Source organism: Crocodylus siamensis, chromosome 3, assembly GCF_052110815.1.
Source record: "Crocodylus siamensis isolate JL-2025a chromosome 3, ASM5211081v1, whole genome shotgun sequence".
NCBI lineage: Eukaryota > Metazoa > Chordata > Crocodylia > Crocodylidae > Crocodylus > Crocodylus siamensis.
Genome location: NC_143397.1, coordinates 67,768,822 through 67,781,579, shown reverse-complemented (window position 1 = coordinate 67,781,579; position 12,758 = coordinate 67,768,822). Strand labels below are relative to the sequence as shown.

At 43.3% G+C, this 12,758-nt stretch overlaps 1 protein-coding gene and 1 long non-coding RNA gene across 2 annotated transcripts in view; one reads left to right on the top strand and one right to left on the bottom strand.

The window, feature by feature from the left end:
- Window positions 1–6,779, bottom strand: part of ZNF475 (zinc finger protein 475) — a 46,882-nt gene extending 40,103 nt beyond the window's left edge. Inside the window, exon 1 of the mRNA XM_090038452.1 lies at window positions 6,714–6,779. The gene's annotated coding sequence lies outside the window, so the exon portion shown is untranslated. The remainder of the gene's footprint in view (window positions 1–6,713) is intronic.
- LOC149868363 (uncharacterized) overlaps window positions 1–12,758 on the top strand; it is a 56,182-nt gene that overhangs the window by 38,451 nt on the left and 4,973 nt on the right. The gene's annotated exons all lie outside the window — the stretch shown is intronic.

Here is a 12,758-nt window from a genome sequence, read left to right as displayed (position 1 = left end):
AAAGCCCTGTGAGACTGTAAGACAGGGGTGGGCAAAATGCAGCCTGCGGGCCAGATGCAGCCCATTAGGCCATTCTATCTGGCCCACGGGGCCCCTAAAAAAATGATAAAATTAATATTTATCTGCTGCTGGCTGTCTGTCATGTGGCCCTCGATGGCTTGCCATAACTCAGTAAGTGGCCCTCCACTCACAATAATTGCCTGCCCCTGCGGTAAGATCTAATATCACAGGAGCCTGGCTTAAATCTCTTATGAGTAATGCACTCAGAAATGTCCAGAAGTGAAGCCTGTTCAACAAGAGAGGCAGCCACATGTGTAATAGGCACTAAGGGATGTGACACCCCCACAACTTGTCTGCAGAACATGGGTTGGTCTCAATACCTTCATTAAACAGGGATAGACACACATAGCTGAGGGCAAGTACTCTTTAGTAGCTGTGAGTCTCAGATACTAAAAAGCAGTATTGTGTAGATAAACAAAAATAACATTGTACTATCCCCTAATTAAACAGCTAGAATAGAGCCAGTCAGGAATTTTCTGGCCATATGTGTTTTCCTGATCAGAAAAGGTTGATTAGTCAAGATGATTTCTTTTTGCACAATGTTACAAAGTTCAATAAAATTTTTATAGTGTAAACCACTTTTCAGAACAAAAGAGAAACTGACCCTTGCCCAAGAGGTCAGGCACATGGTATGTAGGAGTGAGGTCCCAGCTTTTAATCTGGGACAGAGCAGGTACTTGAATTTTGATCTACCATCATCCAGATTAGGGCATTCACTGGTGCAGTGGGATGGGGTGGGTCTCTCCCTTGCACTGTTTTTTTGTATGATAAATTTTGAAGGGTCTCTCTCATGGAATAAACAACTTAAAACATCTTAGGAACTTACCAAGGTAAGTTCATGACTGTATTTGCTTGTTGCAGTGGAAAGCTTGAGTGAATGACCCAGAAAGTTGTTTTTTTCCTGCATGCTATCCTGACACAGAAGAGAAATGTTTTTATAATCTCAATTTTTTGAGAGATAAAATAATTGTTTTCTGTCTAGTTCTGAAAGAGACTTCTTGTGACTTTAATAAAATTTATTTTTATTTGTGAGCAACTGTGATGATAGCAGAGCAAATAAAAAAATAATTTATCAACATTTTCATGAAAAAGTTACTTCTTTTTTCTTTGAAAATTTTCAAAATGCAAAGTTTTGGGACATGCTTTAATAAAGATGACATTGTCCTTAAATCTACTGTGAGTCCTAAGGATTTGCATTACATTACATGATTATCAGCTTAATCGGGCCTTAAGTAGTAACCTAGCTACACATTCAATTCAATTTAAGGCGTGGTAATAGAGTAAATGAGCCACAAAGTTATTCCCATAGGTGACTTGTAGGGAGGGCATGGGGGGGGAGGCATGTACCCCCCCACCCCAAGATTGGCACTTGAAGGCTGGGGAGTGGGGAGTGATGGCTGGTTCCCCACCCCACAAGATTGTGGGGGTACTGAGAGAAGCGCTGCCAGCACTTTTGCCGGTGGTGGAGATTGACCACTGCTTGGCGACTGGCTGCTGGGGACTCCCCCCACTCCAGTATCAGGAGGCATCAGCTGCCCATATTGTCTGCCATGGAATGCCCATGCCATGTGAACTTTGGCACACAGCAAGTTGCCCCGGGTGGGGTAGGGGAGACTGGGGCCGGCACTGGGCTGGCCTCGTCAGCCTTACCTGGGACCCTGGGGGCCTCCTGGGGCTGCAGCTGAGGTGATTCTGCTGCACAGAGCCTGGCTGGCAGTGGAGTGTGGCTTTGGGCAACCCAGCTCTGCTTTTCAGCAGTATGTGCTGGCCAAGCGTGCATTGCTCTGTTTTTATTACTGCCTTTTTTTTTTTGACTCATGGATATCTGCACATACTGCACAACTGTGCTCATCTGGATGCGTCCCCAGGTTTCAAGTTGCCGAGGCAGGTAATCATGATCCCAGGCTCCCCCTGCATTGGCAAATGGGGCATGATTGGGATTTAATCCCTAATTGCAAAATCATGCATCCTGCCATGCATGTGGCATGTCAGGAAGTGCAAATGTTGGGATGGTAGATTAAATCCTGTCAGGGACCTTAGTGAAGCTTTTTGTTCAAGAAGTTATTTCTTGCTAGGAAATGTATTTTCTTTTAATTTCCTTGCAAGAGCGAATGACTTTAAAAAAGGCAGGTTCTGGGTTAGACATCTATGCATGAACTCTGTCTTCTGTTGGTTGTCTCCTTCAATGGACACATTTTAGGATTAGTGCATGTGATTTGTGTGTATGCACCTGTGCATGTTCAGTGTACTATTTAGTTTGAAATGTGCAGCTTGCTGGTCTATAGACAGCATATCTGCATATGGAGTTTACTTTTTGGAAGAAAAAAAATTGTCTTTGTGCTGCTTCTAATCAAGAAAGTTTATAATTACCCTTCTGGCTATGTTTAAAGAATGCTCATATTGAAAATATTAATTATCATTTTCTAAATAAAATAATGCACATACATTTACTGACATACTTGCTAATTTTTACAACATCCAAAAGATTTGGATTCTATATTTATCCTTGTATTTTATTACAAGCAGTTACTACTTGATGCCAAAATCTATTTGTAATTTTTTGAGCTGAAGATCCTTTTACTCTAACCTAGTAGCACTTGTTTGATTTATTCTCCTCATTTTGTAAATCAATTAATCCTGTATTCAGCCCCCAGAAAAAAAATGAGAATAGATATAAAAGGGGTCCAAAGTTGAGAGGCACAGAAACATTTCCAGATGGAGACACTGAAAGATCAGGCAGCAGATTCTTTGAGAATGCAAATTTTTCAGGCTAAATAGCTGGAAAAAAAGTTCTTTGCAAGCTTTCAGGCATAAACACCCTTCTTCAGGCATATCGAGAGTCTGCTGGTGAATTGTGTGCTCTCCTGCATAGAATAGAAGCCAAAATGCAAAATGCAGGTCTGTGACAATGCAAACGCCTGGCGGTGAGGATCACAGGGGTGGAAAACAATACTGTGCATAGTGCCAGTTACTGCACATTTATGTAGTACCTCATATTAGAGGTAATAAACTTAATACACAGTAGCAATAGCACATTAATGCATGTATAGACATGGCCAGTGAGGTGCTGTTGGCACATTTGACTTTGTAAAGATGTTACTTTGTGCCTGATAGCCTCTGCTGTGTTGCCAGAACCCAACTGAGTTTCCCTTGCAGGGATTGATATTTGCAATGCTTATCTTGCCTAACGCCTGTTTTTCCTAAAAGTATCACCATATATACATGTTAATTAATACAGTTTAAACTGCCTAGTTTGGACTGTCTTAGTCTGTATTAACTTTCAATGAGGATTAGCTCATTTGGATTGGAGCTAATTTTAATTCAGACTACAAAACATCCACATATATATAGTGATGGCTGTAGTCCAGATTAAACCTAGAAAAATGTAACATGTATAAATAGCCTACTGTAGGGTACCTGTAGATCTGTAGGACACCTGCTCCAATGTGCTGTAATTACGTGTGCTAATTAGCATACTCCAGCAGCCTCGGCATCTCATGTATTCAGTGTCACCATGCTTCAAAATGGCCTTAGGAGAACTTTAACTAAAGCGCATCAAATAAGCTTTAGTTAAAAAAAACCTGCTGCCATTCTGAAGTGTGGGATGCTCAATACACAAGACACTGTGGGCACTTTAATTAGAGCAGCTCCTGAGAGCTGCTCTAATTAAAGTACCTCACCCCCTGGAGTATGATTAAAAATGTCCCTCGTGATTCAGGTAAGAGTGTTAACTATTAAATCCCTTCCTGCTTTCTGCTATATGTAAATAGCAGTTAAAGGCCTCGCATTCAAAAACTGTTTGGACTCAATTAATGTGAGCATATCACAGCATAGAGTAGTAGGGAAGCTGTAAGAAACAGAGTAATAATTTACCAGATGTCCCAATCAGCTGCAAGTTGATGATGAATTTTTAATACCTGTAACAGGGAGGCTTTCTTGGGGCCGGTCTGTCATTGGCCTGCCCACCTGTTTCTGGGCCAGCTGCCCACCTCCTTTCCTGCCATGGCTTGATGATACATAATGATGGTATTAATTAGGCAGAAAACTGCCCATTCTTGCCCTGATGCCAGGGGGAGCCATCTGCAGCTCTGTTCCTCCCCTACACCACAGCCCACGCCTTGCAGATGGCATCCAGATGACCCAATGCTCTGGGCCTACAGCCAGACCAAGCTCAGGCCTTGTTGTCAGGCCTTACACACACACACATTCACACTGCACCCTCTCACAGGATCTCTTTCATGCATTGACAACTTATACCACCTTGCTCCCTTCTGGAGCAGGCCCCTTCAGCCACAGGCTTTATCTAGCTCATACCGTGAATGGCAGATGTACCATATTTTGGGCCTTTCTCATGACTGTCACCAGAGTAGTGGTCAGCCAATTACCTGACTGCATCCAAGATTGCCCTGGCCCCTCCTGGGGCAACTCTCCACACACAGATAGCCCCCAGCCCTCTGGTTTCCCCCCAGTGGGGCTTCTCATCTCTGCCCCCTCACCAGGGCCACAGGGCTTCCCTCCCTAGTGGGGGCTCAGGTGGCCGTAGCTGTGCCAGACCCCATCTGGGTCTTATACCCTCCTTGGGCTCAGGTGGCCATAGCCGTGCCTGGCGCCCTTGTACCCACAGCTATTGTGGGGGCTAGGGGTTAAGGCAACCTTAACCCGCCTTCCACCATGGTGGTAACTGGCCTGGTATTTCCTGGGGGCTCCTGTGCCACCAGGAGCTCCAGCAGGCCACCCACTCCCCAGCAGGGTGCAGTTTTAGGTTATGCCAGGGACTAAGAGCCTCCAAACCATCCCCTTAAGCTCCTGCCCTTACCTCCAGGATGTTGCATACAGCCTTGCAGCCAAGCAATGTTTCTGCCTGGCCTGCCAGCAGCAAACTGCCCTGTTTATATGGGCGGCCAGAGATCTAAAATAGCCACCGCAATCAAGCACCTGCTGGCCTTTAAAGTGGCAGGCACCAACAGTGTGCCACAATACCCTTATCTGAAAAAATATTCCTGTCATTTTTTAAAAACATGGGCTTCTGCCACAAGAAAAATGTCTCTTTGCTACAGCGTCAATGTTGACTGACTGTCATCAGTTTGGGATGCCACAAATAAGATCTACTGGTCTGAGTACTTCATTGTTCCCATTATGCTTTGATGATTTTATAATTTTACTACTTTTAGTTTTGCTTTCTCCTCATTTATGTTGTTATTCATATTATTTGTTTATATATCTTGTTTTCTGTCTTGCAATTCTTCAAATACCAGGTTTTCATTCAAATTCATGAGTCTATGGAAAAATATATAGAACAGCAGCCTGAAATACCCTAAATAATGTCAGTTAAATGAAGAACAATGTAAAATATGCATACCCAAACTCTAAGCTGCAAAATAAGCTTCATCTAGTTAGAAGCCCAACATTCCTTTTCCAAATCAAATACTAGATTCCTGGATTAATGAAAATGCCAAATGAAATAAAACACTAGTAAATTTTGCACTGATGTCAATTATGCTAATAATTTGAGCAAAAACTCTATCAGCTATATCCCTGGAGAAGAGATCATTTTATGTATGTCAGCATAAAGTTAAATCACAACCGGAAATTTTCAACAAGGAACATATGTAGTTTCATTTGTACTTTTTTCTGTGATGTGTTACGGTCAATAATTCACATGCCAGTTGTGGTTATTCTGCTCATCAAGTAAGGTCTTTTAACTTCCAGTATCCAAAATGTTATACATTATGATTTTTTTTTTGCACTTTCCCCCCTCCTTAAATATCAGAATAATCAAATTTGGTTTTCATCTGAAAGAAAATGGAATGAGGGAAGGAAGCTAAGCATGGTTTGCCCACAGAGCCTATGTATCTGCCCTGGTGGCCTGTACAAATGAGATGTGCTAAAGAAAGAAAGAAACTACATAAGCAATTAAATTGTCAAATAGTCACAAATCAATCAATGTTGGTGGGAAAAAAACTACTTAAACCTGTTCTCCTCAATAATCTATTTTCTTCAAGTCTCAGAGATCTGTAGGCATCCTGCACATTGGGCTATTTGTGTTTGATTTCTGGGGTGAAAGAAGGGGCTTAATTACCCAATCGTCACTGTGACATTGGAAAACGTGATCATGTGTCTAACCCAACATGAATTTGAGGTGTAACCAGATTAACTGAGTCCTCCAAAGCCACAGAGCAAGAGCATGGCAGAGCTGCGATTTGAATGCAACAGTTCCCAGAGTTCAGATCTGTATTCAGTCAAATAGACAGCCCAGCTTTCTTAAGGGCCAGAAGGATTACTTCTATGCAAACATCACAAACATGGTTTTCATATTTCCCCACTCACTGCCTGAGCTGGGAGCTTTATTATTTTTCTATCCTGTTACCTTTAAGGCATTCATGGAATCATCTGAACTGAATGGCCAGAGAGTCTGAAGGAAGTACATTGACAATTTACTCTAAAAATTATCCCTGTTTAAAAGGGTGTAGGCAGCAAAATTTAGATCTAGATCCTAATTTCCCCCAAGAACATGGGCATTTTGATTCTGGATTTTGATTCTTGCTCCTGTCTTCTTAAAAAGAGAAACTCTGCAGCTTAAGCAACAGATTTCGAAGACCATAAAATAAAGCACATTTTCTCTAATTCTCTACAAAAACTTTTTCTTGTCTTACCTTGTGATCGCAGCACTTAAACCCCCACATTATGATCCCCCTGCTGTGTTACCAACAACAGGGCTTGAAAGGCTAGAATTTTCTGGTGCCATGGAAATGGGAGTCTCCCTCTCCTCTCCCAGGTGTTGCCCAGCAACGTGTCAACAAATGTGAATTCACAGAGCTCTCAGAAGCTGATTGGCTATCTTCATTGTTTGGTGAGAAAAAGGAGCAAGAAGCAGGGTTTAGGACCAACCAATGGGAAAGATCTTTCCATAAGCACTTTCAGTAGGAAACCTGGGAGCTCCTTCCATCGTCTTCCAAGGGAGTCTCAGTAATGACCTGCAATTTAGGAAGTGTTAGAAAAAGCAACATCTGGAACCCTTGCTTCCCAGTGAATTCTGCGTACCACTGACCTGCAGCAGGTGCTTATGAGAGGGGCAAGCAGAAGGAGCTGCATCTGGACCTTCCCTGACCCAATGGTTGCACAGTTATAATATGCGAGAGGTTGGAAGTGAAATGGAAAATGTTGCTGGATACACTTACGTACAGTCAGACAGCAGTGTACATTAGCTGCATGTCAGCCAGAAAAAAAAAAGCTTTGGGCCAAATCCTGAAAATTAATGGACCATATCTTCTATGATGCACCAGGTCCACTCTCCAGTAAGGGAGAGTTTTGTATCATGGGATGTACAATTCGTTCAGCCCATAGAGGAGAATGGGAGCATATGGCATTTAAATTACAGCTTCCACAAGGCACCACAGCACCATTTAGAACAATAATATTCTAGTTTTCTGTGAAAATATTTCAATTGTTGAAATGTTGACACTCCCTCCCTCCCCTCCCCCCCCACCCCCATGAAGTTTTCTGCACCTCTTTCAATGAAGAAGAAAAAGCATAGTTATAGCATAGGGATGCTATATGTATGAAGGTCATGCTGCTTGGTAATAAATCCATGGGGCTATCCTCATTTAATCTCTTCTTATATTTATGCAAATAAATAATAGCTTCAGTTTGTTGTGAATCTTGACAAGAGCTATGGTTTATGTGCTGCTAAGCAACAGAGGTGTATTGCAAACAAACTTGAGTAGCAGAGCTGGTTTGAAATAATTGGTGCTGTAGGTGCACCACTACTAGGAAATGATATGAAGAATGAAGTGGGTTTTTACAGTAGTGGTGCATTTTCACAGATCTGTATTTGAAGGCAACAGAAGTAGGCTGTTTTAGCAAACCCTGCTAGTTCCTGAAGTGCTCTAGCTGCCCCACATAGTGAAGAGGAGGCGGCGGCAGGAATTTCAGAAAACAAATGTACAAAATTAGGGCAGATTCAGTTGAGCTGGTAGCACTACAGAATGCAAAAGTTTGGGGGGGGAAGAGTGATGGCAAGCCATGTCGTTCGACATTGTAAAGCCATTCAATGAGACCTTTATTCCACAATTACCAGGTAATATGTTATCAAACCCCATGCATCAGCCATGGATATACATTAAGTATACATATCCAGTAACTCACCCTTTTTTTTATAAGTTAGCACTGAGACTGGGTATAGATTTCAACCTATGTAGGAGAAATGTATTTTCAATATGGCAGAGAACAATAGCCTGAGGAAGTGCTTCTGAGGCTTAGTCTCTTTCTGCACATGCCATTTTGTCCTTTAACAGGATGATTGGGAGCAAATGCAACGTTGAAAAAGGACCCACTGGGGGAAGGCCAGGATGACTATAAAACTGGGAGAAGGGGGATGTCTCTCTAGCCTGAAAATGTAGAGAACAAAGAGGAATAGGATGAAGGAAGGGGAGAAAATGAGGAGGGTGCAAATGTGGAAGAGAAAGAGACCAGAATGTAAGATAGTTCAGGGAAAAGGGGGAAAAAAAGAAAGGGAGGAAGGAAAGAGCAATCTGTCTAGAATGTGGAGATGGCATTCAGAGATGTAACTAAATGAATAAGATACGAATCCTGGGCCAGCATTTCCCAAACCTTATTGTCACTCTTGCAACCCAAATAGTCAGCTACACTTGCTATGGCAAAGCTTGCCAGGAAAGTTCTTTCTCTACTTCACAGCTTCCCAGTCCTCCCTGCTTTGTGTGGAGGGCTACATCACTTATCCACAACACCAAGTGCCAAACAGTTGCATGCTTGTAGACGATCTGCAGGGCAAATTCAGGGGCAAGACAGCAGACATGGCATCAGAGTAGGAAGTGTTGGGACACCATGGATAATCAGGTCAGAGAAGCAGCACTGCAGTCGGAAGAGAGGTCCATTAGAGGGGTGAGGGAGTGCAAAAGAGGTTTGGAAAATGCTGAGTAGAGTGGATGAGCACAGGGGGGCCTTGAAGATGACCCCCTTTAAGTCAGCACCTAATTCTCACACCCCACTTGCCTACCCCAAATTACGAAGCTGATGGCATTACTAAGAGAACAAAGAAATGTAGCAGAGCTGTGTTGTCAGAGTCACCAGTGTGGTTGTTGGTGGCATCCTTGTTGAGTGTTACTGATGCATTGTCAGTGTTGAAGTCTCAGCAACTGTGGTACTGGCCAAAGTCTCAGCCGTGAAATCCAAACAATAATCTTGTCTTAAAGAACAACAGGCTCAGTACAGTGACAGTTTGGCCAGGTTTATTGCCTACTAGCATAGCCCTAACATGTTTTGGCTTAAGTACATCAGACTGGGTATTAATGCATTTTTTACATGGGACAAGATTGTTGGCACAACACCACACAGGCTCCCCTTGGCTACTACAGTGTTCCCTTGATTTCCAATTCTCCTTTTATATAGCGATCACAACAAATTAAGTATCACATTCCATCTGTATCTTGGCTTCATGGGTATCCTATTCTAGGTGTTCTTGCCCTAGTCATATCACACAGGCACCAGACTATCCAGCACCGAGCACGACTATCCCTTTCACACATCTCATGATAAGATTGCACATCTTGCACCATCATCATGAAAAAGAATAATTTACAGACAGGTGGTAACCCAGTGGGTTAGACACTGTTTTGAAGTTATCTTGTTATACCTATCTATGCATCCATGCCCTATCTACATTGGTCTGCACATGCCTTTGTATGACCTGTACACAGTTTTTGCCCAGGTGTTTGTTCAATTGATTTAATACATCAATCCTTGGTACAACTCTGCTTGCTCTGTCCCTTTAAGTGTTGTACCCCCTGTGAAAGGCAACATGATTTTAGCATGGGTAGATTTTGAGGAATCTGTGGCTGCATTGATTTATTTCATGTATGATTTTATTAAAACTAGGTGATCCATTCCTCTTATGAGCAAGGGTGGACTCAGTGGATTTCTTTTAAGTTTTCATTCACTTCTATCTCTACTGCTTTTGCAGGTATTGTTCTAGGTTTCAGAATAGGATTTCTTGAAACCTGGCTTTCATATGGTGTGGTTGTGGTACAGTGGCTATTGTTCATGAGTCATTGGATGGTGGTTGGTCTAGGTCAGGGGTTTTCAACCTTTTTTAACAAGTGTACCCCTTCTGTCTCAAACTTTCAGCTTATGTACCCCATTTATTTTCTTGTTTTTAATGATACCAATTATGTAATTTAAGGCTGGCTACACTAATTAACATTAAATGCATTATTAATATATGCTTTAAATATATATATCATAGTTATGACGTAACAGTTTGGGCCAGGTTAGACTCAGCTGTGTGCAGGAGGCAGGTAGAACAGCCAGTGCATATTATGCTGCTCCTGGGGCACTGGCAGCAGGGTGTGGAAAGTAGCCTGTAGCAGCAGCTGCCTTTGCCCCACACACAGATCAGGGGGGCACATGCCCCCTGTACCTGCCTTGGGGATGTGTGCAGTGGAAGGAGCCCCCTCACACTCTGGATGAGCTGCCCATGCTTGAAGTGTCCCATGACCTGCCCTGGGGTCCTGTTCACCCCAGCCCCTGCCCATCTCTGCCCCACTCCTTCCTTAACTGCAGGGGCCTTGATTTGCCCCCTAACTGCTTCCCCACAACAGACATACCTGCTGGCGGAGGGGCGGGGTGCATGCACTCATGTGTGCTGACCCTCCCAATCATATTTTCTTCTTCTGCCTATGGGGAAGCAGTAGAGCTGGGGCTGAAGCAGGCTGTGTTCAGCTGGGTTGTGATGCGGGATGGAGCCGTGAGCAGCTTGTCCAAGGAGTGTGTGTGTGGGGGGGCAGGTGGCTCCTGCCACTGCATGAACCCTGGGAGGGCATGGGGGGCATGTGCCCCTGGATCTGAGTGCAGGACAGGGCGGGCTGCCACTGTGGGCTGGGGCTGGGGCAGTGTTGGGTTCTTCCTGATGGGGGCCTGGGCTGGGCTGCCCTAGAGGTGTGCAGTAGTGCTGGAAGGGGGCTATGGCAAATTTTAGGGTGGCTGCTGCCCCTACCCTATAGCCCCTTCCCAGCACTGCTGCTGCCCACCCCAAGCACAGCTTGGCCCAGCCCCTCCACCGGGAAGAGCTCAGCAGAGCCCCAGCGCACCCTGCTCTGTGCACAGATCTGGGGCACATGCCCCCATGACCTCTTGGCATGTGTGCAGCAGTGGGAACTGCCCCTACTCTCTGAGCCCCCTGGTGGCTCCGTTCCCTGGTCCACCCTGGCTATGCAGTGCCTGCCCCTGCTCCTGCCTCACTCCCTACCTCCCTCACCACGAGGCCCCCCTATCTCCCTTTCTTCCCCACTTCATTTCTCCACAACAGACTTACCAGCCGACCCGGCTTTTCCATACTGCCAGGCTGCGCTCATGGCCGTTCATTCGTTCTGTGTACCCCTTATAACTTTTTAAAGTATCCCTAGGGGTACATGTACCACTGGTTGACAACCACTGATCTAGGTCATTCATATATCTCCATCCCAGTAACCATCCCAATTATCCCATGATCCTTTCTTTAATTTTGCAAGAGCCACCTTTTTCCATTTCTTCCTCCATTCTGGGTGCTATGTCAGTATTTGGAGCATGTTGTCTTTCAAGATTTACCTTGCGGGGGGGTGATTTTTAAAATTTGTTTCAAATTTTCAGTTGCCTTTTGTAACTTTTTGTTCTGTTCCAGCACTTATTGCAACCTATCATGTGTTTGCACAGCTTGCTACCCTGCCAGCAGGGCTTGAGATTTTCAGTGTGTCACTGCTTATTTTGTTTCTTCTAACTCCTTTCCTTTTTATCTCACCTGCTCTTCTGATAATGACCTGGTTTCATTGGGGATCATTAAACTAACCCTGTACTTTTTCTCTGAGAGGAAATGTGCCCTCCAACATGCAAAAAGGGCAGGATGTAGCAGGTAGAAAACAAAAGTGAAACATCCTACAACTCTGTTGTTGGATTTATGCTGCCAGCCAAATGTAGCCTTTCATTGTCATCTTCTAATTCTGATATTAAATTTTATAAAAGAGATTTCTAGAAAATGACTTTATAATGAGTTCAGGAATTTGTTAAATATTATGATCCTGAAAGTACCTTCAACAGCTGATAAAAGCTAAAGTTTAGGAAGTTATAAGGGTGTACTTTCTAATACATAATAAATCATTTGGGCCACATCTAAAAAACTTTTCTAAAATATTTCAAGAGTCCACTTCCTTGAACTTTAATCCATATCCCACAAGTGCTGGAGGGTTATTAGGCCATTCTGTCTAATGCAGGAACAAATGAGGATTATGATCCTTCCAAATGTTTAAAATAAAGCATTAAAGATCTCAGATGGGCTGAACTTCATTTAGCATATTAGTAGGCATTATTTAATGAAATAAGACAGGCATTATTTGACACACCTAAACACATACTCCTATTCAAAGAACTACAAGGCTAAAAGTCCATCTGCAAAATTCCTGAGTAGACTCATCTATCTATTTGCTTTGGGTGAAGAACATGTATTTGCATTTTGTATTTGAAGACTGCTATATTTTCATACCTGCTTCATCTAGGAGCTCAATGACTTCTCACAAATTTCTTATATAAAGGACAATGGATATGCCCAAAGTTTCAGTGTAATGATGCAACTGATAACAGTATTTTACGGAAAATGGAACAACGTATACAGAAGAGATTGAGAAAGATAAACCCCAATCTTACTGCACAGT